The following is a 25,474-nucleotide window of genomic DNA, read 5'->3' on the forward strand; positions in this document are numbered from 1 at the left end:
CAATCTAGCTATAGTTTTATTCTGTATCCTATTTCCATCTTTACCAAAGCTACTGTAGAAAGAAATGACCTAGGTTGCTCTTGATTGCTGATGAAACCCTGCCAGTATCCTTCTTGGGCTTATTTCACAATTAAATAAAGTTTCATGAAAATGATAGATTTCTGTATAAATGTGTTTTCTGCAAAAAATACAGCAATTGATATTTATTTATTGCATGTTCCAAAGATTCAAGATAAATATTTAAATGGTTTTGATGTTATACTGTTCCTACTCTGACTCTCTATGCCAAATATTCATTTTGAAAACCATCATTGTGGCTACTGTAGAAATTATTGACTGCTTTTTTTGTTTGTGCCAAAGCAGAGATCAATAATGCTCATTTGTTGAATCTGCAAAGCAGCTTCAGGCTGGCATGGAGTACAGAGTGGAAGGTTCTTTGTGATGTCTGCAGCCATGTCTGCACCCAACAGCAGTAACAGGTATTCAGGTTAAATTCAAAATTACAAGCCAGTGCAGGTTTAAAGTTAATTTGACTTGCATCTGATTGAAATGCTGAAACAGTTTATCTTATTCTTTTAGGGATCAAATTTAGTTTGGATTGTACTGATCAGGATAGAATTCAATTGTTTTCCTGTTGCAGATTTTTCAGTTCGTATCAGTTTGTGTGTGAGATGACATTGAATTACTGATGTGTATTTTTGTATACAAGAACAGGAGGTATTCAGGTCAGCTCAATCCAGAGAGTATTTTAAACCAAATGGGACATTTTACTGCTAATCGTGCTTTGTAGCGTTAAAAATGTTACTTCCATTTGAAACCACTAAATTCATAAGAAATCCAAAGTTCATATGTAATACAAGGCGATATGCTGCCCTGTAAGTTCCTAGCATAATAATGGTCCATGCATACTCGATTATGAATGTTACCATTGCTGGTAATGCGACATTTGCAGTTTTAATAGAATAATTCAAATAGATTAACATCTTAATTAAGACAGTTGTTGGCAGTGGTGAGATATTAGATAAACCAGACAGGGATCTTTTTTTTTTGGAGAGACACGGTGGCAGGGGGAAGAGGATTCAAATATAATATTCATGCTAAATTAGTAGTAGCGTTTAATACCTCCTTTATCTTAACTGGTGCTGGTTCACAGATATTCCGTAAGTCAACTACATCTTTTCTTCAATATTCTTCAATTGCTTCTTTTCAGAAATGCGTCTGATTGTCTTTTGAACCTATTTATAATGCCATGGCCTTCCTCGTTAACTTATTGTACAATTTTCTTACTCTTTTGAGTGAAGAAGTTCTGTCTACTTTTCTTTCTTACTCATTTTAGTTGGTATCCAAACATTTTTGAACCTTTTGTTTCGATCTGTTTTGTGAATTCCTTCAATGGTCCAGATTTTGCAGTAGTAATGACAGTGAAACTGTCAGTGCTCGCCCTGATTGCTCCTCTGAAACTGACAACTTCTGCAGCCCACACATGCACAGTTAAACACAGAAATCCAAAAGAGATTTTGTGCATCTCCATAGGATGCACTGTTGAAGTCTTGAAAAAGTTGGAAATCACTGAATTGATGAGAACTTGCCTTTTTGCACTGTAATATCACTCTTAAAAGCCTCCAAAAAGTTACATCTTGTTGATGAGGTGTAACTGGGTTTTTAGTGTGTATTAAGTCAGAACTACTCTCTCTCTAGAAAATCAATTTTATATTCGATTAATGTCATTTTTATCATTTTGATAATTTCAAGCTTTTCAATATATTTTTAAAAATGTATTGCATTTCTGCTTCTAATGTGCACATTTATTTCACTCCCTGTGCAATTTAGTTAAAAGTGAAGGATAATCGGTGCATTTTACTTTCTGGTTCGGTGTCTGTGAAAATTTTTCAATGATTGGCAACTTATCCTGCTTGTTGACAGTACTGTTGCTGGATGCCTGAATATCCTCTTAACTTAGCGCTAGCTTCAAACTAACATCTGGAAAGGGGAAATCCATGTTACAGAGATTTCAAGATCTTTGTGGGCAGCTTTCTTTGAGGTCAGAGCTGAGCGCCATTGCTGCCTGCAAAATCCAGTCTTCATTTAGATCACCTCAAAGTATTCGCTTTTGCAGTGAAAATAAGTATGATTTATTTAACCTTTCCCTACAAGTTAAATTCCTGTATCCCAGAAATGTATTTGTTGCTTGTCTTTGTGCCTTCTCAATGGCAGTAACATCCTTTCCGTGCTTAGGTGATTGGAAGTACATCTGGTACTCCAATCACAAAATACAACTCTTTGAATTTTACTCTTTTCCACTGTCTACTCTGCTCTTCTGCTTAAACAACCCAGTACCTTATCAACTATGTTATTTTTACTGCAGCTAAGCACAATGTTTGTGATATCATGGATTGATCTAATATATTTCCTAATCAGCATGTTCTACCCCCGGTGCTTTTAGTAAATAGTCATTCCTTTGATCCCTTCCTCCTTTATTATTTCATATTATTCCACATAGAAGAAAAGGTAGATGAAATTCATTGTCTAATTTTTTTTTTAAAGGTCTGTTTCCTCCTTAATCACATGACATTTTTCTTCATCATTTGTCCTGCCTCCTATTTCAGTAGTATTTAGGTATTTGGATGATTACTTGCTGTATCCTTCTCAAAGTCATTGGGCGTGAAATTTGGATCTGCAATACTGCTGGAGATAATACAGAAGCTGGAGGCCCTCTGAATGGGGCACACTAAGCTGCCAGCCACTTCAGGTGTAGCCCAGGAGGAGCCCCAAGCTGAGAAGGGCACTTGCATGGCATCCCCTACATGCACCTGAAGGCTGAGAACTGGTGCTGTCATGACATCACTTGGCTGATTTGATCTATTAGTGAACTTGGACCATGCAGGTCCATTCAACAAGCTTTGGTGAGCTTGTTACTCACCAAACAACATGGGTTCAGCTGCAAGAGGGGTCCAGCACTACTGTCATTTAAAGGGCCAGACACCCAACTTGCAATAAGGTAATTTAGAATACCTTCTGCTATAACACAAAGTCTCTGGAAGTACTGCCGAGTTTTTTTTTTGAAGGCGTAGTGGTGAGATCCTGGAATTGAAGGGAATGTTGCTGCATCCTCATGTGTGACCTGTCCATACAAAGACTACAAGAGGTACGGGGACTGCAGTTGCAGTGCCTCTGGGTCATCAGCATGACAGGGAGATGGAACAGAGGCTGCGGAGAGGGGAGGCTTTGCATGATGCCTTTTGCCAAGTTGGAGCTGGTCTCTTCCATGGCCCTATACCGTGACACGAGTCTGTCTGGCAGGTACCAGCGTCTCTGTGTGCATCTTCAACAGCATTCCCTGCTGCGCTATAAAGATCCTCATCTGAATCCCCTATAGCAGAACCTGTCTGCGACCTCACTCTCCAATGAATTACCCTTTCCCCACCCTGGCTGCAGCCCGCTCTTGCCCAGCAACTCAGCAGGCTGGATTTTGTGGCGTTGGTGGGGCTCCCGGCATCAGGCCGAAAAGGCAGGGGAATCCCGTCTTAGCCATTTGGAACCTCTGCCCCCCACCCCCCCAACCCTGGTGTGATTCTGCGGTATCTGGCCAATCAGAGGGCTGGTAGCTCAGTCATATCGGCAGTGCCACTGGGAGCAGTGGCCACTGCCAGTACCGTACCAGGCCTTGGACCCAAGCCCAGCGCTGGAGATCTGGACCTGAGGTAAGTGAGGCGGGGTCGTCGAGGCAGGCCCTGGCGATGGGAATGGGGAGGGTGAGCATTCAGTTCAGGGAGAGGGGGGTCCAGGGAGATGGATTGTTTGCTGGTGGGGACCCTCCATTATCCACAGATTGCCCACGCAGGAGGCACCCCCACCATGCCAAAGCCAGCAAGGAGTTCACCTGGTTTTATTTTATTAATTTTATTTTATTTTTTATTTATTTTATTTAGAGATACAGCACTGACACAGGCCCTTCGGCCCACCAAGTCTGTGCCGACCATCAATCACCCATTTATAGTAATCCTACACTAATCCCATATTCCTACCACATCCCCACCTGTCCCTATATTCCCCTACCACCTCCCTATACCAGGGGCAATTTATAATGGCCAATTTACCTATCAACCTGCAAGTCTTTGGTGGTGGGAGGAAACCGGAGTACCCGGCGAAAACCCATGCGGTCACAGGGAGAACTTGCAAACTCCGCACAGGCAGTACCCAGAATTGAACCCGGGTCACTGGAGCTGTGAGGCTGTGGTGCTTTTACAAGGTGATCTGCCCACGTGCCAGAGGAGCCCCCCCCTCACCCCCCACCCACCCACCGGTAGGGGAAGAGGCCCTTTAGTGACTGTTCACAGGCCTCTTAAGGGACTCTATGGCCTCTGGGTGGGAATGCCATTTTCGGCCTATCCCACCCCCAACAAAATCGCAGTGTGATGAGAAGGTGATTGGCTTTCTGTCTCCCCCCCCCCCACCCCACCCCACCCCAGCCCCCCGCCTCTCGTCACATTTCTACTGGCCCTCCCAGTTCCGAGTCCATCTCTTGGGGGTGGGGGTAGTGGGGGGTGTGGCTTCCATAAAATTCAACTTAGCATGTCGATTCCAATACTTGCCTCCAAAGTACATGCAGTGCCAGTATGTGAGCTGGTGGCTGAGAGTGACAGATCAAGTGATGGAGTTTCTTCATTAGTGCTGTGCAATTGCTTGCTCTCCTCTTCCTGGGGCTGCTGTGGCTGGGCATGTGGCAGTTCTTGCATGTCTGAAAGCAGGAAATAAAAAAGGGGAAGCTTGGGATGAGGGATGGGATTTGGGCAGAAAAGAAAGAAGTCCATGGTCACACCATCTGCCGCTTACTCATCATGCTAGATAGCAGGATGAGGGTGTGCTCAGAGTTGAGAGGGGGCATAAAGCAGGAGTGTATCATCATCCTCATTGTCATCAGAGATGCTGGATTCCAACAGCTCTGTTGTAGCCGGCCCCATGATGCTGAAAGGCAGCTCTTCCGTAGAGCTGAGGAGATGCAGGTGGCCTTGTCTCCTATAGGCTCTACTCTGCTCCCTTCTATTGTGTGCCACCTTGTTCTGCAAGAGAGAGTGCAGAATGGCAATAATTGTGCTGCACTGTGTTTAGATGTTCCTGCCACAAGTGAATATCTGGAGGTATGTGGTATGAGATTGGCATCATTAGAATGGGTGTGAAAATGAGGTGGAGTATCTGGATGCTAGGCATGAGTCCTTAGTGCCAGCGACAGATAATGTGTGACGGATGTGGTGTATTGAGCATGAGAGGTTGGTGGTGTGGTGGGTGGGAAATGTCATGTGGAAATACATTCACTGACCTTGACGACCTACATGAGATCATTAGACTTCTTATAGCACTGTTACCAGGTCCTCGGGGCCAAACTCCAGGAACTGACCTCTCTGGCCACCTGCTGAGGTCCTCTTGGCCCCCCACAGAACTGTGGCAGCTGTCCTCCTGTCCACCTCCCCTCCTGTCCACCTCCATGGCTAAGGCCTCCTGGGCCACATCCATGAACCTGGGAGCTCTTTCTCTGCCCTAGTGTTCCATTTTCCTTCTTCAGAATTATAGCAAAAACATTTAGCAACAGCCTCCTGTGATTCAGTGCAGCTTCCCTTTAAGAGCAATAGTCTTTAAGAGGAGGAGCAGGCTGGCTGCACCACATGATTTCAGCACATGGTGCTTGGTCCCCTGCTGAGTGCTCAGGCAACCAGCAGTGCAGACCCCACTCAGACCAAGGCTACAATCAGGTATTGGAGTGCTGCCTGCCTCCATGGCAACAGGGACCGGTTAGGAATCGTGGCCCCAATGTCCAAAGAACAGCACAGACTAATTTATAGCCCATTATGTATTTAATATTAATGAAGGTCTTTTGACTGAGCATCGGGCTGCCCTACTTCTTTTCTCTCTAAACTGAAAAGTTCCTGTTCATCCTGTTTAACCCACTGCTTTATTTTGTCTACTCTTCTGTGGATCAATACCTTAACCATTAATTACCAATGAAAAGCTATGTCAAAAGTTTTCTAATAATCCAAGTATACATCAAATCTGCATTCTCCTTGTCCACCGTATCAGTAATATATTTGAAAACATCCGGTAGGTTGTTTAAACATGATGTCCTGTTCCTCAAGTCATGCTGGCTGCCCTTTAATACATAATGCTTTTCCAAGCATTTACCAGTTAGATTTTTCAAAATTATTGGAAATATTTCCTAAAACAGATGTTAAACATGCTGCATCAGTTCTGCCAACTATGTCTCTTGATTTTTTTGAAATATTACAATTATTTTAGACACATTGTTCCTGCTTAATGATTCCTTTCACATTTCGCAATCTTTCTGCTTATCTATAATTCTACTTTTTAATATCCCATCTTTATCAGATTGTTATCTGATGCCCTTTTGCCTGTTTTTGATCTTTTCTCAGTTAATGTCAGTTGTAAATGATTACTAGTTATGGATGAACATTAACTATATCTTGTTACAATGCTACATTGTTTATGCAAAAATGCCTCTGTCCCCATGAAGAAATATTTCTTGATTCCTTAATGACCATTATGTATTGAGCTATATTGTCAAGAGCCTTTATAGTTTTATATTTAATCATTTCCTAGGTTAATTCTATGAATCAAAAGGAACATTAAATACAGTTAGTTTATGGCAAGACCAGTGTTACAGAGCCATTGTCAGTGTATTTTTTATACAGGGTGTAAGTATGAGATCTGTATTGCCTAAAGGATATCTCAGTAATAGATTACATTACAGAGAAGGCTTCTGCTGTTAAGCGTATTTCAATTGAATCTATTTTTGTTGTAGGTGACTAGACATTACAGCTATAAAAAGGCAAAGTGCCATTGGAGCTAATAATTATCACACATTACTTAGCTTTTCTGAGTCCAGAATAAAAGGAATGTTAAAACACGTATAGATCAGTAAGGCAGCATCTGCTGCAGTATAGCAGTCGATCCTGCTTCAGCAATCTGCTTAGGATCAATCCATCAATTATTTCATTCAGGATGTGTTCAGTTTTATGTTCCTGAAGATATCAGCATCCATGAATAAACTAAGGACTCTAACATTTTGTGATTTCCCCAGTAAATAGATCTTCACCAATAATCAAAGAGGCACCAGTAGGGTTGTAATATCATTGCTTTGCACATTAGACTTCTTCAGCCATGTTATTTTTTTTTTAGATTAGAGATACAGCACTGAAACAGGCCCTTCGGCCCACCGAGTCTGTGCCGAACATCAACCACCCATTTATCCTAATCCTACACTAATCCCATATTCCTACCATATCCCCACCTGTCCCTGTATTTCCCTACCACCTACCTATACTAGTGACAATTTATAATGGCCAATTTACTTATCAACCTGCAAGTCTTTTGGCTTGTGGGAGGAAACCGGAGCACCCGGAGAAAACCCACGCAGACACAGGGAGAACTTGCAAACTCCACACAGGCAGTACCCGGAATCGAACCCGGGTCCCTGGAGCTGTGAGGCTGCGGTGCTAACCACTGCGCCACTGTGCCGCCCATCATATAAAATATTAAAACTCTTCTGACCATTCAGGAAAAGTGTTTGCTGGTTCAGAATGCTTACTTAGGTTCAATAACAAATGATGTGTCAGAATCAACAATTTCAGCAAAATGAACACTGTCTTCTTGTTATTGCATGGTGTTACCTAGCAACTAACAGATGTCATTGTATCAGTTAAAGAAAAATGGAGGATTTTTATTCGATTTGCCTGTAGACACTGGGCACCTGACTGCCAGGCATTTGTCATTAAATTAAACAGGAGAAAGAAATATTGTAAATTTACCTACATGAAAGTTACCAAAGTTAACCTCGGTTGAAATGAGTAATCTAAGGTTTAGCAATATTATTTCATCCCTTTCAAGCCATGTAACAATTTGATAGGTATACCAGTAATAGGGTGAGAAATTGGGCTCATTAATTTTTAAAAAAATATTCTTTCATGGGATGTGGACGTCGCAGGCCAGGCCAGCATTTATTGCCCATCCCTAATTGCCCTTGAACTGAGTGGCTTGCTAGGCCATTTCGCAGGCATGTAAGAGTCAACCACATTGCTGTGGATCTGGAGTCACATGTAGGCCAGACCAGGTAAGGACAGCAGATTTCCTTCCCTAAAGGACATTAGTGAACCAGATGGGTTTTTACAACAATTGACAATGGTTTCATGGTCATCATTAGACCAGCTTTAAATTCCAGATTTATTCATTGAATTCAAATTCCACCTTCTGCTGTGGTGGGATTCAAACCCACGTCCCCCGAGCAATACCTGGGTCTCTGGGTTACCGGTCCAGTGACAATACCAGTACGCCACCACCTCCCCTTCAAAATGGCATTCACAGCACATGCACACACTTGTGGGGCAATTTGTACTGGACATCATATTGGTGAGGGCATTAGTGCATGCAGTGAACATTCACTGAAATTATGTAGAGCAGGCAGATCATGACGCCAATCAGCATGCAATGCTGATGTGACACCAGTAGTGCCATTTTGGAGCTCAACACTTCAGATAATGCCAGTTTTAAGCAGTGGAGGCTGGGTCGTTGAAGATTTCAAGACCGAGTTAGACAGATTTTTGATCTACAAGGGAGTTGAAGGTTATGGGGGGCAGGCAGGAAAGTGGAGATGAGGCCAAGATCATATCAAACATTATCTTTTATTGAATGGTGGAGCAGGCTCAAGAGGACGAATGGCCTACTCCTGCTCCTGTTTCTTGTGTTCTTAAGGAGGATTAGCTTGAGGATATCATCATCTTCGATAGTTTCAACCCTGCTGCTGGTTGTGGCCTCAGCAATGGGCATCCCAATAATGGCCAGCAGCGTCTCCTCCGTGGCGGTTAGGACATGCAGATATGCCTGTACCCCTCTGGTTAGCTCCTACTGCCTCCGCTTGTGCATCGCCTTGTCCTACACAAGAGGGGGAAGTGTGTCAGTGAGCGTTGTGCAATCTTTTTGGATGATTTGGCTGTCATGGTTGAATAGTGGCCAGTGTGTGCAAGCTGTGAGATGCGGCCTGAGGCTTCCAGCAATGCTAAGCGTGTGAGGGTGAGATATAGCATATGAATGTTAGGTATGAATCCTGATTGATAGAGATTGTTGATAGGTGAATGATGAGGGTGCGGTGATTTGAGCAGTGTCTGAGGCTAGTGATGTAGTTGATAGGAAATGGTATTTGAAGATACATTCACTGACCTTGACCACTCATAATGTTATTGAACTTGTTGCAGCACTGAATCCAGATCCTCAGTGCTAAGCTTTTATTAATTATGTTGAATTGTATGCGGGTGATGGGCATTAACTCGGAAATCACTTCAGCCTCAGTAAATAGTCACAGGCTGAAACTGTAGTTGGGATAGGAGATGTATGCTTGGATTGTGTAACTCTGTAAATAAATATAGAAGTGTGTAAAGATTGGCTCCAATTCCATTCTTCGCTAACATATTTTATGGATAGAACCTGGTAGCAGAGAATGGTTGCCTAAACCTCTTAACCCCCAACCACCATTTTAGTCTGTGTCTATTTATAGGGGATCAAGTAAATCCCCAGTTAATGCCCATCATCTGCATACAATTAATATGAAATTAACAGCTTCCTTTCTCTCAAAAATTCGAGTTAATATGTACAACCAAAATTTCAAACAAACTATATCAAAAGCCTCCATATTCTATACAAAGCATTACGTTGTGAGACGCCCCTCCTTCAGGACCCTTAACAATTTCTTTGTGCAAGCATTTCTTTTTGTAACACAATCAGACAGTTGATGATTTGAATCTACCCATTTAATTTGAAAGATTTCCTTTCTCTTCGGCATTGTTTCAAGCCAGCAAGGTGAATCCGTAACCTTTCTTCACTCACATTTTTCATACAGTGCACATTATCCCACAGTGAATGATCATCGACATAACAGTTGGGGCTTGGCTCCTGACATTGACCTCGCAGCTTTCTCCTCCCACTGCATTTTGACCGTGTGTCTGGAGGGCCTCCAGCTCCCCTGTGAATAGAAGACATTTCTCCTTTCCATCTCCACCAAGGTCTCCAGTGCACTGTTTGAAAACTTAGGAGGCTGTTGTCTGCCATGTGCCATTCTTCACTGTTCCCCAGGTCACATTCAGTTCCTGCATGACTGCCAACCCTTGTTTGTCACAATGCACATCCTCCTTAAGAGGTGCAGGCCGGCTTTTAAGTGGTGCTGGGAGGTAAACATTTTGGGCCATCTCCTGATACGTGCAACCAATGAGCAGCTATGGGTAGTGCTGGCTGCATGCAGAAATCACTCAAATGAGCAAGCAGCACAAACCTGGTTAGGCAGTGGAGAAACACCAAGAAAACAGGGATAATGAAGTCACAGCGCCAACACTTGATTTCACACTCGCAGCCATCAGCTCAAATACTGTCACTGCGCGTATCTTGAGGGATAGATGCGTTACGTTGAATGGGTGTCATAGAGTCAGTGAGTTATACAGCCTAGAACTGTACACAGTACTCCAGCTGTGGTCTAACTAGCGTTTTATACAGCTCCATCATAACCTCCCTGCTCTTATATTCTATGCCTCGGCTAATAAAGACAAGTATCCCATATGCCTTCCTAATAACCTTATCTACCTGTGCTGCTGCCTTCAGTGATCTATGGACAAGTACACCAAGGTCCCTCTGACCCTCTGTACTTCCTAGGTTCCTACCATCCATTGTATATTCCTTTGCCTTGTTAGTCCTCCCAAAGTGCATTACCTCACACTTCTCAGGATTAAATTCCATTTGCCACTGCTCCGCCCATCTCACCAGCCCATCTATATCGTCCTGTAATCTAAGGCTTTCCTCCTCACTATTTACGACACCATCAATTTTCGTGTCATTTGCGAAGTTACTGATCATACCTCCTATATTCACGTCTAAGTCATTAATGTACGCTACAAACAGCAAGGGTACCAGCACCGATCCCTGCGGTACACATCTGGTCACAGGCTTCCACTCGCAAAAACAACCCTCGACCATAACCCCCTGCCTCCGGCCACTAAGCCAATTTTGCATCCAATTTGCTAAATTGCCCTGCATGCCATGGGCTCTTACCTTCTTGACCAATCTTCTATGTGTGGGACCTTATCAAAAGCCTTACTGAGGTCCATGTAGACTATATCAACTGCTTTACCCTCATCTACACATCTGGTCACTGCCTCGAAAAATTCAATCAAGTTAGTTAGACACGATCTCCCCCTGACAAAGCCATGCTGACTATCCCTGATTAATCCTTTTGTAGGTAGAGTTTTTCAAGTTTTGCATCTAATAATTGGAGTAATTGCATATAATGACTGAACAAGTTTTACTTTTAAATTATGTCCTAAATATGTCAGATCTCAAAATTGTTTTTTCACCCCCCCTCCCCTTTCCCCTTGATAGATAGTTATGTTCTGGTATCCAATTTCTTTGAAATGTTGCCTCTCCAAGTGGAGATTAATCCTGTCCCTCAGAATTTTTTCCAATAGTTTCCCAACCACTGATGTTAGACTCACCGGCCTGTAATTACCTGGTTTATCCCTGCTACCTATTTTTAATAATGGCACCACATTTGCTGTCCTCCAACCCTCTAGTACCTCTCCTGTGGCCAGAGAGGATTTGAAAATTAGTGTCCAAGCCCCTGCTATCTCCTCCCTTGCCTCACACAACAGCCTGGGATACATCTCGTCTGGGCCTGGGGATTTATCCACTTTTAAGCCCGCTAAAACAGCTAATACTTCCTCCCTTTCAATGCTAATATGTTCAAGTATATCACAATCCCCCTCCCTGATCTCTACACCTACATCGTCCTTCTCCCTAGTAAACACAGATGAAAAGTAATCATTTAAAACCTCACCTATGTCCTCCGGCTCCACACACACTTGCCACTTTGGTCCCTAATGGGCCCTACTCTTTCCCTGGTTATCTTCTTGCCCTTAATATATTTATAAAACGCCTTAGGATTTTCCTTTATCTTGCCTGCCAGTGTTTTTTCATGTCCCCTTTTCGCTCTCCTAATTACTTTTTTAAGTACCCCCCTACACTTTCTATACTCCTCTCGTGCCTCCGCTGTTTTCAGCGCTCTGTATCTGCCATAAGCCTCCTTTTTTTCCTTTTCCAATCTTCTATATCCCTTGACATCTAGGGTTCCCTGGACATGTTGGTCCTACCCTTCACCTTAATGAGTACATGTTGGCTCTGAACTCTCACTATTTCCTCTTTGACTCCCACTGGTCTGATGTAGTCTTTCCAACAAGTAGCTGCTCCCAGTCCACTTTGGCCAGATCCTGTTTTATCATATTGAAATCGGCCTTCCCCCAATTCAGTACCTTTATTTCCCGTCCCTTTTTGTCCTTTTCCATAACTACCGTAAATCTTACCGAATTATGGTCACTATCCCCGAAATGCTTCCCCACTGACACTTCTTCCACTTGTCCGGCTTCATTCCCTAGGTTGCTAGTTAATCGTCCATTGCAGTCCCCTTCCTTAATTTCGGGGACTATGCAATTTAGTCCCCATAGTCTTTTAATTTGAATATTATTAATTTGTACAAAATGTAACAATATTAAATTAAAATTATTGGTGAATCTACTTATAATACAGTTTACTTGAGGGTGGCAGGATCAGCTGGATAAGAATGTGCAAAACTAACAATTAAGAATATCAAAAAAATAAACAGCACCTTGCAGAGAATTAATCACACAGTATGCTACTTAATATCGATTTCCAAATCTATATATTTTAAAAAGGCTAACTCTTCCAACATAATTTCACAACAGTTAAATGTCAAGTTAATTATCTAGCAAGAATAAAATTCACACCAGTATACATTCAGTGCTACTAATTTTTAATTAAAATCTTTGATCAATTGTTGGGTTAGTCTAAATAATGGCCTGAATTTTATTGCGGTGCGCTTTGAACTTGGCAGGGGGCCCACATTCAGCGGCCGCTGCCAAGCCCGCATGATATTATGTGGGGAGAGGCAGGACTTCCGGCACAGTGAGGAACCATTTGACAACTGTGTAGCAGGTGCTGGGGCCCTATTTAAAGCACCCCAGCACCTGCTTCCTGACAGCTGACAATTAAATACTTAACTCACTGTTGAAGAGTGGGGCTGCTATCAATTTGGCAGCAAAGCAGAAAGTGCTGGAGAAACTCAGCAGGTCAAGCAGCATCTGTGGAGAGAGAAGCAGAGTTAACTTGACCAAGTTCAAAGACCTGAAAGTTAACTCTGCTTCTCTCTCCACAGATGCTGCCTGACCTGCTGAGTTTCCCCAGCACTTACTGCTTTTCTGCCACATACTTGCCCTGCTGTGCCCCAGTGTCCTGTGAAGTTGCGATCCTCTTGTTCGACTGAAGTGTAACATTCCTTCTTGTAGGCACCTGGGTGAATAATCTTAATTTTTCACATTCCAGGATGTGAGACTTAAATGTACCATAAAAGGCAAATATAAAACAGAAATAAAACCATAATTGAAGAATATTTTCATACAATGGGCTTCTAATCATCTGTCTGTCAAAAATCACAGACTAATATGCATTTGGAATCTGTATTCATTTCTTTGCTAACTTATGTGAAAAGACATGTAACTGCTCTTAAATGATCTTTGTAAGAAAACAGGAAAATATTTTCATATTCGAGCTGCATTGCCAACTAGAAATATTACACCAATAACTATGACCAGAAGCAAAGTGTTTGTGAACATGTGTCGATGTGTAATAGTTGAAAAACCATGACAACAGCACAGATTTTCTCACTTGTCCTGCATTGGTTTTCAAACATGCGCAAGACAAACCTTGCAGCCAGAAGTTAGAGCAGTTACATGGTGGAGTCACCTTTGCATTTAAAGGACCACACCAAAAGTCGAGGATGGCAGAGTGGTACTCTAGGGTGGCCCCACAGTTCAACGAAGCCTCCCTGGTCACTCTCCTCCAGGCTGTATGGGCAAGGCTGGAGGTCCTTTTCACCAGTGATGGTAAGAAGAGGCCCTCCCACATGAACAAGGCAGCCTGGCTTGAGATGGCAGAGGAGGTGAGCAGCCATGGGGCCATCCAGCGTCAAAGGGTCCAATGCCGGAAGGGGATGAATGCTCACTCTCCCAGCCAGCCGGGGCCCTCTAGGCCTTGTGCGCACAGGGTAGGACTGCCAAAGTCATCCACAGCCAAAGGGCCATCATATCAGCAGCCTTCCTACAGTCAGGCTGCTAGCCCAGAAGTGTCACCGCCTAGCAGCATCTGCAAGCATTTCCAAAAAGCATTGTGACAAAAAAAGGGTCTGCATGGGTAACACAACAATGTAGAAAGGCCGAAAACAAAATAGTTTTCACTAACATGTGCGTTGCTTTTACTGTGTGAATGAAGTGTACCGATCATGGCTCCTCCCATTACATCATTGTCCTTTCAGAACTACCAATGTATGGAATAACATCATTGCCATGCAGTATCACTCATGTGCATCTCCACGGATGCAGTAATATGGACAATGGCTCAGTAATTTGCTGCCAGTAATGGTGGATGCAAAGATGTTGCTACGCAACAGGTGAACGAGGGTGCTATGTGGCATGCAAAGCCCATGGTGGTTCCTATGGCATGGAGAACCTTTGATCAATGAGGCGCTGCTGTGCATCCCTAGCTCACTGCTCACCCTGCATGTATGCTGTCTGTCCTCCCCTGTGCCTTTCCTGCTATAAGCCCTCAGCGTCCTCATCGAGGATGAGTCCTGCTTATGTCTCTCCTCATCCTGCAAGGCTTCCCCCCTATTGAGTGTGTAGTTGTGCAGAGCACAGCAAACAGCAACGATGCGAGCTATCCTTTCTGGCTCGTACTGCAGGACACCACCCAATCTATCCTCCAGCGGAATCGCATTTTCAGCATGCCGATTGCCTGCTCAATGGTGGCTCTTGTAGCTCCGTGGCTGGCATTGTATTGCTCTTCTGCAGCAGTGGTGGGATGTCTCATTGGTGTCAGAAGCCATGTATGTCTCCAAGAAGCCACCCCTCCATCTGAGCCATCTCAGTGAACAGCAACGGCAGCTGGAACTGGCGCAGGATGAAGGCATCATGGCAGCTGCCTGGAAAGCGGGCACAGACTTGCATGAATCGTTTCCGGTGATCACATACGAGCTGCACATTGATTGAATGGAAGCCCTTATGGTTCACGTATTCAGCTGGTTGCCCGGCGGTAGTCTTGATGGCCACATGGATGCAATCTATGACCCCTTGTACCTGTGGGAATCCCGCGATGGAGCCGAAACTGTTGGTTGTCTGGGCTTGGTTTTCAAGGTCTGTCGTGAAGTGAATGTAGTCACCAGCCCTCTGGAAGAGAACGTCGGTGACCTCCCTGATGCAGTGGTGCGTTGCTGACTGTGTGACCCCATAAAGGTCTCTAGTGGGCCCCTGAAACGATGCAGAGGCATAAAAATTGAGAGCCACTGTCACTTTGAGGGCTACAGACATAGGATGTCCCTGAAACCCCTGGGCTGCAGGTCATCATTCAACAGGGCACAGAGATGTGTCACTGCCTCTCTCGACATCCGCAGTCGCCTCTGACACTGGCGCTCTGACATCTGCAGGTATGTTATGCGGGACCTATAGATGCATGGCGATCTATAGTGGCGAGCTCTCCTTGAGTGCAGCTGCTCACAACCGGGGGCCTCTATATGGGCTGCAACTTCCTGTTGGTTTTGCCTGCAGCGCATATGGATCCTCTCGAGAAGAGCATCAATGAATATAGGGTGAACCATCCCCATCTTCAAGTTGCAATTCAACTTGGTTACTTCAATTCTTCGAAGGTTCCTGACAGGGCAGAGATTGATGTCGAGTTTAACAACAGGTGCTTTCATGCAGCAGCTATGTGGCATGGCATGGCATTGCCTATCTTAGCTCCCATTAAGAGTGGCACCACATGACCACAGAAAGATTTTCAAAGCTGCATCGATTGGCCCACAAGACATATAAGCTTCACATGCCTAACGTCTCTGGCACACTCCCCACATTCATGGTGACTCAAGTGCCATTGCTCCATCACTGACAGAGGCAGTCAATGACATGGAGCTGCCAACCATTACGGAGGGCGGAATCACAGTGGCTCCCTACATGTCTGCAGAGTGAGACCCCTGAATATCCCCCCTCCTCCCTTCCAATATGCAGAGTGAGACCCCCCTGAACATCTGAACTTACCTTTGCTAGCGAAAATGCTGCTTCTGATGACCTGCCGGCTTTTCTGTTCGGGAATGGGATGGCACGTGACGGCCACCTGTTCAACGTAAAATCCGGAAGTGTGCATCGAGAGGCGGCGGACTGCATAATCTGCTGAGGTAAGTACCGTTTTGAATATGGTAATTTGAATGCCGCCACCAAGCGGCAGGGGGCCGCACTGAAGTTTCCCGCTGCCAGTAATCTGCAGCAGGCCCTTCTAGACGTCAGGGGTCGAGGCGGGCCTCTCCCTGCAGAATTTTACCGGCCCTTACGCCATGACCCGCCGGTAAAATTCAGCCCACTGTTTCCAGTTTTATGTAGAACTTGGTGAGTAATTCAAACTGGAAGGCACATTTATATATAAGGCTGAGGTAAAGTATTGTAAAGCAAAGCTTGGTCTAAAATTGATTGTAAATTAATCAAGAATTCCTTACTGTATGGTAAATTACTTTGATAAAACATAATTGACTTATTTTGGCCTATGGTCTTTCTTCAGAAACAAGTGTGAACTGTAAATTAAACATTTTCTTTGCCAAGTCAGTAGTAAATAGTATGGTGCAAAGCATGGAATACTCTGTCTTTGGCTGTGTGAGGACTAAGGAGTAATAACAGTCCAGTTTCGATCTACTGAAGTGCATAACCTGTTAGATAAAATTTTGCAGGCCCATTATGAAATCTGCTGACCATCACTCACTATTGAACAAGGACACGTTGCTGGGAGATGATAGAGAAACAAGATGAGTAAAACCAATTAGTAACCAAACAAATGAATCAATCAATAAGACCAGATATGAACCAGCTACTTTTATGCGCATTCTCAATTTCTCCTCTCCTACCCAATAAAAGGCAGATTGAATAATTAAGCTTGGTGTGGCAGCTAAAAACAGTTAATTAAAACCATAATCTTGATGAGCTGGTACAGTTTACATGCAAATGAAGTGCACAACAGTAACTTAAGTAGAGAGACAAGACATAATCTTAGCCTAAACTAACATGTAAATAAGTTTGCTGTTTTGAGGAACTTTAGCTAGTTCCCTGCTTTCACTTCTGTTACATTTCTAGAGAATTATAATTTCTTATTGATTACACTAAACTTGAGTTACAGAACTTGAGGATCTTTTAGCTATGTTTTGCGGCTGAGTACTCTAACTTAAGTTTATTATTATGTATTGTGAGCCGTCCATAAAATTGCAAGCCCTGAAAGGGTTGTTGCTGTCTAACCTTTAAAGCAATACAAGCTACCATAACGCACCTTTCTAGGAAAACTGCACAAAGTGGGATCAATCATTGTCAGTGATATATAAAATGTCACAAAATATTGTGACAGACAGAAAGTATCCTTTGGACAAGTTGGATTAATACTATGTGTTTCCCATTCTGTCATTGCTTCTTATATCGGAGCTTAAGGCATCATTGTTGCCTGCGTTTATCAGAAGAGGTATGATGCTGTTGCTGTATTCTGTAACCACCTGCTTGTTTTTACTTCAGTTCTGTCAATATGGCAACGGTGGTCATTGTAACTCACTGCACGTATGCACAGTGAGTGTACTTTAGCTCTTTCTGGCCCACATAGCTCTAGTTGTCATGATTCAGAATTTCCAATATAATTGTAGCTTCAAAAACAGTGCTTTATACATGACATTAAGTTTTAATAACATGGATTTAATTCCAATTCAGTTAGAACCCCACGTCATGACAGATCAGGCAGTTGCAATGCAAGCTTTTGAACCTTAGCATCGGAGTAACATTTTTTGTTTCTCTTTTCCACCCCCAAACATTAATTTGAGGTCTTTTTTTCAAATGTTGGGATTAATTTTCCTAGCTGTTGACCCCTGGCGAATGCTTATTTACCAGGCACAAAGGTCAGGAAAAAGTGGGCAGAGACTCGGTATGCCGCATCTTCGACTCTTTACATTGTACCGAGATCTCTAAAGCTTCCCAGGTTTGGGAGAAGGTTGAGCCTAGACTTGTGTCTACTACAGATGCAGGCCTCTCACTGACATGTTGAGGCAGGTGAGGGTGTTGGGCTCTGACTTTTATTCTGTGGTTGTGACCATAAGGTGCTCAGATGCAGGACTGCCCAAAGAAGCTATCAGAGAACTTGTGCTGGGCAGCAAGCAGAAGAGCACTCATGAAAGTAATTATTATTACTATGATCTTCAGGCCTTAGAGCCTTCCTGGTTGCTGCTCTCCACCAACGCCCTGAAGGGTCCTTACCTGACAGCCAAGTCCGCAGCTGTAGCCTTTTCCGGTTTGTAGCTATGCTTTTTCCTGCCCAGTTTGCTGGTTCCATGTTAATGACCCAGGGCATCAAAATCAGCTACAGCTCACTCTAGACAGGGGCAGCACACTGAGTGCAGTGCTTCAGTCCAACATCACAACACAGACAGGCCAGAAAGAATTGGCACAGTTTTCTTCCGTTGAATTACAGCCAGTATTCAAAGGTAATCGTGCACTGTAAGGAAAGCAGAGCACCTTGTAATATAAATGATAGAAATGTGTTACTCAGGAAATTGTATTTAAACCACTGGAACTCAAATGTTCACATCTATGAGTATGGAATTGGCATGTACATTTATTGCTGACAGAAAAACATAATGCAATTCACAGGTCTGTTTCTTTTGGTAATGAAGGTGGAACAGTCTCCTTGTTGTATTAAAGTAAGCCTGATTTAATGGGCAGACTTCTTTTTTGCAATTGAGTAAAAATAAATTGGCAGCATGATGTATACTGTAAAAATGGTTTTATGATATCATCAAAATGATAGTGTCTCGTTTGTGGATTTTAACAGTGGCACCAGAGCTTAGTGCTTGACTGAATGTGAGGGACAGGAACATTTCTATTATGTCAATTTGACATGGTAAATTCTGTTAGAGGAATTCTGAAAGTTTACCCATGCAGCAACTTAAATACATTGCCAAGGCATCAGCAGTACGTGCAGTGCAGGCACAATCGCACTATTATTACTCAGTTGCAAGATGACACAACAACAGTCCCTCACTTTTGTGTGGTTTGCTCAGTTCTACAGTACAATCTATCTAATGTTCATATTGGGGAATTGCCCTTTATCTAATCATATTGTATTGCCCAAGTGAATGCCCATGGCAGGAGTTAGAGAAATTGAGATTTGTAAAATTCAGTACCATTTTATAATAGTACATCAGATTAATGTTTTTGCCATAATACACCAGATTGTTGTTAGTCCTGCTGAAACCAACATGCAGATAAGGGAATTGTGCCTCCTATTTTTAAATGAAAATTATATATTTAGAACTTCACAAGGACAGAGGCTGTCTGTTGAATGCAGGGATAAATCACTCTCCGAGAGCCTTAGTAGTTGTAAGTGACCGAGAAGTTGTGAGATTCTTCCTTTTCTCTTCCCATCACTCCTAGAGAAATATAATGTTCCATATCCACCTTGGTGATAGAGTAATGTGTTAATAAAACAAGGGTTATTTCACAAAAGCATCCTCTCTGAAGGGGTTAAGTAGAATGTCTCAAAAACATATTTATATCAAACTGCATGAAGAGGCTATGCTGGGTTTTAGAGTTTCATTTGTTTATACCTCATTTATATTGCAAACCTTGAATAAACTTTTTAAATCAAAAGAACATGGATTGATGTCAAATAGTAAATCCTCCTTATATTTGTTAATGGCAGGCCAATTTATCTTTACATTACTCGTCATTAAATTGGTTACTAGGCTATAGTCTTTTCAAGGGGTGTACAGAAGATTGAAGATAGGTTGACTCATGGACGAGAATTAGTCAAATTGTATTTTAAAAATATAACCTGGCAGTGCAAGTGTTAAGTGCATTTGTAGTCAAACCAGATAAGTGTGGGTTTGATCACCAGGTCTACTTATCACTTGTATTATGAGGTAGCATTGCAGACGATCAGTTTGCTCCAGAGAGGGAATTGCTGTGACAGACTGCTCCCTCCAATGACCAAGAGAAGGAATAGCATAATGTCCCTGTGAGTTCCAAAAGCATCTACTATCAGCTAACTGAAGAGCTACATGGGCATAATTTGTGATGTGGCTCATAGCCAAGGCTACCATACCATAGCTTGAGTTATAGTGTGGGCTTCCTATAGAGAAAATAGGAAATGTAAACTTTCAGTCTTGAGACAACAAAAATTATTCCAACATATTTGCTAATTGCAGTTTAAACCCTTGTATCAGTCAGAAAGGAAGTGCTGAAAATCTAATAAATACTGGCCCATATTTCACAGTCAGCGATGAGGTAATGGCACTTGCCTCTGACCTTGAAGAAAGCCGCCCACAAAATCTATCTATCTCTTGTGACATGGATTTCCTCTTTTCCAAAGTCAGTTTGAATCTGGTGCCAAGTCAAGGGGATCTCCTGGTGTCCAGAAACAGTGATGTAATCAAGCAGAGTAAGCAGTCAATCACGTTGAAGTATTCTTAGAGCAAACTGGGAAGGAAAATACACAATATTTTCTCTTAAATAAAATGGAGAAATTTGACCTTTCACAAATATAAAGTTGCTTTTTTCAGGGACAGCGAGGTTTTTCCGCAGTAATTATGAATCGCATTCATCAAGTTGTAACACTTATCAAGTGTTTTTACAGCAAAACTAATAGTGTAAAAGGGAGGTAGTTCAGTAATTTTTAATTGATTGTAGTTTGGGGGGACTTCAACAGTGCACCCTGTGGAAAAGTGTAGAATTGCTGAAAGCGACTTCTGGATTTCTGCATTTAACTGTGCATGTTTGGACTTCAGAAGTTGCTGTCACTTTCAGAGGTGTAATGGCGAATGGTGTCATTCTACAGCAAAATCTGAGCCATTGATATTCCTATGTCAGAATTGATAAGGAATACCAGAGTTTCAGTCAATTACTTCCAGCTTCTTACGTATGCCTCCTTTTCATCCATTCTATTTCATTAACTTGCTGTAGTCTTCCTGTAATAGATTTCTCTACCAAGTGAATAGAATGTTCATCAGCCATTTAACTGTGGGACTGCTAGAATAATGCAGTCTGTTTGGATTAAACAGGTGACTGACGAATTATTTACTAGAACAAAATTTTCATCAATGTTCCTCCAGAAAAAGCAAAATAGGGCTCTGTGGTTCATGCAGATTTCAGGATTGGCCCAAGTCTAGAGTGTAATTCACTGCCTCCATGTTGCCTTGTGGGCTTCTTCGCACAATGCAGTTGCCTTCATGAAGTGCCAGCATTTCCACCCTGTTCATGTTCATCTGGTATGCGATGACCAGCAGCATGTGCAGGTCTGTGTATGCTTTTCGGTCAGCTGCTCAGATGCTTTTATATTGCACCAATCCTCCATCCCTCTATGTGGTTACCTCTGCGAAGCCTGGTTGCTTGGACATAAGGAGATGCAGTGATGTCTACCCTTCTGCTCTGGGGTTAACAATGGGAAGCAGAGAAAGGAAAGATTGGTAGCATTGAGGCAAAGGTAGGTTCTTGCAGCACTGTACTGAAGGTATGGGAGATACAGAGGGGTGTATTAACTTGCAATTACTAGTAAGGTCGTTCAGTTTATTTCTGTACTGTAGCAAGATCCTGGAGCTATTGCTGATCATATTCTTGCCATGCCCATTCACCAATTGATCTGCATCCACTGGCCATCTGAATAAAAGAGGCCCTCTTCCTATTCTGAGCTCTTTCCACTGACTGTAGCTGAAAATCTCAGGGTCCTGCTGGAACTCTGCTTACACCCAGACATCCTCCTGCAGATCCATAGTGTTTCAATGCTTTGACTACAAAATTACACCCCAGTTTAAGGTGCTGTAGGCTCTTAAGAACCTGCAACAGCAAGCTGCATATCGGGAAAATGTCACATGCTAACAACTAGCCTCTACCGTGAGCATTAGCTCGACCAGGCCACATTCTCTGAGTGGCCATTGCTCTTGTCCTGCCCACTCTTCCCCCGGGAAATTTAGCAATTCCCATGTTTAATTCTGTTCTTGCCTTTAAGATATCTTCCTATTGTACAACTGCAATACAGCAAATTGAAGACATGGCTACTTTAAACAGCTTTGTAAGGACATAGGGAAAATCAAACTACTAATGTATGGATGAATAATGCTGTCAAAGTATGGGATGATTAAAGTATTTAAAATGTAATCTGTTCTCTGCTTATCCAAAAGAGCTTAAATGTAGCCAGCATGTTAGCTAATTAAAAAATGTATTACCTTAGGTAAACTCAGACCGAACCTGAGATCAGAAGAATGATGGCAAAGAAAATCAGGACCTAGCCAAGAAATCTCCACCAGATTAAAGTTACAAAGAGTTTCAAGGTAAGTGCACATTAAAGACCTAATAATGATGTACCTACTTTGAGCCATAACTGTGTTGCAGTGGTTATCCTTAAGAATCACTTTTGCTTGGGGTGCCATGGGGTGGGGACACAAGGTAAAATCTGAGTGTGCAATGGTCTTCAACACTAACAGCTTTCCTAAATTCTTTTTCAGGGCACTTCAGCCCCTTTAGGTAGCATGTTCACCTCTTCTAATGCTGCAACAATGGTCCTGCTAGAACTTCAAGGTTTCTCTCCTGGCAGATAAAGTGAAACTTTGCTGTGATACATTGAACCTTAGAAACTATACAAAAAATTGGAATTCACTGAGCACCGGAATTGCAATGATATAATGCCATTCAGTAAACCTCAACCCAATAGCTTGCTGTGGGGCAATCACCTAACAAAGTGACCTATAAGAAGGCTGAGGACAGGAATTGGCCAATATTAAACAGCTTGCCTAAATTTCCCTATTGAATAGTAAGAGCTGTTTTTTGTGTTTCTGTTCAGATTAACATGACCAGGCAATTTCAGTGCCATTTTGTATCCACAAAGACTAAAAAGAGATTAAAATCAACCTAACAGTGTCATCAATTTAATACTAGAATATAAATAGCTTTGTTTTTTTTTCTGTATTGCTTTGACAGAAGTCAGTATTGTAAGTGTAATGTAAATCTCTAACGACAGTTTGTTTCAAGAGCGTACTGGGTAACGAAGCATGGCTTAAGTAATTTAATATTTTGAAAATGAGCTGTTAAATTTGAATGCAATTTGCTTAGGCAACCTAAAGGGTCACAAGTCAGACCCCTGACTGATTCACAAAATATTATATCTTGACTAAATTCACCATAGTGCTGGGCTTTGCTTAGCAACTCTCGACTTGTTACACAGTATACAGCACATGCAGTGTGCCAAAGCTTTGCCTGTGGGAACAACTTGGCTTTCTGACAGAAGGAATAATCCTTCACTATGACAATGAGAAAGCAAGAGCAAAAATGAAGACAAAGCTGACCTTTACAGTCTTCATTTTTTTTTACTGTATTGCAGTGTAAGCTCCTCTTCAAGGGGGTGAAATTGGTCTACGCCAGCACCGCAAAACAGGCTCGTAGCGAATCAGAAGCCTGTTATACACCGTGCTAGTTTTGTTTTCCATTGCCTTGGAAAATATTGCCAAGATTTTTCATTTCAAACCAAGTAAAAGCAACAGTGAGACTAGGAAATGAGTCTCCAAAAAGAGTTTGAACTATCTTTCTGTGCATTTCAGTGTAAACAAGATCAGGCATGGCAAAAAATTGACGGCCGATTCGCGGCAAACCCATTTTGCACTGCTAGCGTGGAGCAGTTTCACCTCTCTTTTTGAATGACAAAGCTTCTAATCATTGAATATTTTACAAGCTTTTTTGGCACATCAAAAATTGTGTTAATTATCAATGGTTCACTGACTCCTTACATGAATAATTCCTTTAGAATAACTGCTGATTGATTTAAGACATTTTACAAAAATGTATGCTTTTTCTAAGTGAATAAACGAAAGAGTTGTGAAAGTTTTTTAAATTTTTTTTAATTATTATGGATTATGATATATCAGCTCAGTAGTTGTTAAGTGAATCAATAACCAGTAGATATTGAAGTTCTGTTTTTTAGTGAGCCCAAGGAACTGAGATTTTATTTTCACTACGAATGTTGTCAGTAGAAAAATCGATTATTAAATAGTTTGATCTGATTAAGTGTATTCCACACATAGAATTGTCCTAATTTCAGTAAATGTCGTCTTTGTTCTTGGCAAAAGCTCAATTTTAGTAAATAGTGAAGCTTAAACTACAATATGATGACCTTAGGCACAATATGGTGGAGCTGTAACATAATATGCTATGGAGATGTATGTTACAAGCTTATATATTATTATTTTGTATTTTCGCACTTAGAAAACCAAGGAAGTTAGTTGTATTATTTCCAACTGTGATTGCCTTTATAGTTGATTATTCTTGTAACTGAATATGTCACCATCCAAACACCCAGTGATTTTCAGTTATGTGAGCCATGCCCAACTCCTATATACGTCTGCAGTAAAGTGGGGAGCAAGGTTGTATGAGCACCAAAGTGAAGGAGCAGTGCAAGCTGTTTGCTCTAGCCATTGTCCCAAAGGACCATAGGCATCTCTCCCCATTAGAGAGACAGTTGGTGATGCATAGCTTGAGGGGCACCACTCCTCGAGCATGGGGCAAGGCGAGGAGGCAGACCTCCACGAACTACCACAGCTGGCACAGGGATTGAACCTGCATTGGTGACATCTTTCTGTATCATACACTATCATACATATCGTCAAAATAAATATGCATGCATAACATGGAAATTTAGGTTACAGCACTGTCGCCATTAAAGACTTCAAGCCTGAATCTCAGCTTTCTCTGGGTTTACTCTCGCTGCAGAATTTCAAACAATTGTCTCCACACTCAACAAATTGCCTTCACTTATTCTCCTTTAAGAAGATATCCTCTTAAGATCACATGTGGTTGAATTATTATTATAGTGCTATTCTCACCTACAAAATGAGCATATCTTCATAAAACTATGTAAAGCTGATTTTATGAAATCTTGCTCCTACAGCTAAAGCTCCTCACTGGGTTTGTAAAAACAGCTTCATAATGTTGAAAGGTTTAAAAATTAGTAAAAATGTTCATGTGCACAGGAAAGCATACATTTAATTATTATATTTCATTTATATTCCTGTTTCTTCCTCTCCCTTATCTCACTCAGGATGGTAAGCTGTCAGTTTTCATCTGAAACTCACCAACATGGAGTGATGCTGTAACAGTCAGTATCCTTTATTAAGGTGCTCTGTTCCTCAGAAAAGCTCAGTGTTCTTTCTCATGCTGTGCCTTAACATTGAGGCATTCCAGAACTATACATGAGTTTGCTGTCTACAGTGTTAATAGCTTATTTGGCATTCAGTTCTGGGATTCAAGCCAGTAAT

The 25,474-nt window shown here is 42.2% G+C and overlaps 1 protein-coding gene across 1 annotated transcript in view; it reads left to right on the forward strand.

Annotated features, from left to right (window-relative positions):
* The first annotated feature begins 375 nt into the window (after nt 1-375).
* Nucleotides 376-25,474, forward strand: part of csrnp3 (cysteine-serine-rich nuclear protein 3) — a 125,455-nt gene continuing 100,356 nt past the window's right edge. Inside the window, exons 1-2 of the mRNA XM_068035207.1 lie at nt 376-479; nt 22,402-22,501. The gene's annotated coding sequence lies outside the window, so the exon portion shown is untranslated. The remainder of the gene's footprint in view (nt 480-22,401; nt 22,502-25,474) is intronic.

Source organism: Heterodontus francisci, chromosome 7 (genome assembly GCF_036365525.1).
Source record: "Heterodontus francisci isolate sHetFra1 chromosome 7, sHetFra1.hap1, whole genome shotgun sequence".
In the NCBI taxonomy this organism is placed as follows: Eukaryota; Metazoa; Chordata; class Chondrichthyes; order Heterodontiformes; family Heterodontidae; genus Heterodontus; species Heterodontus francisci.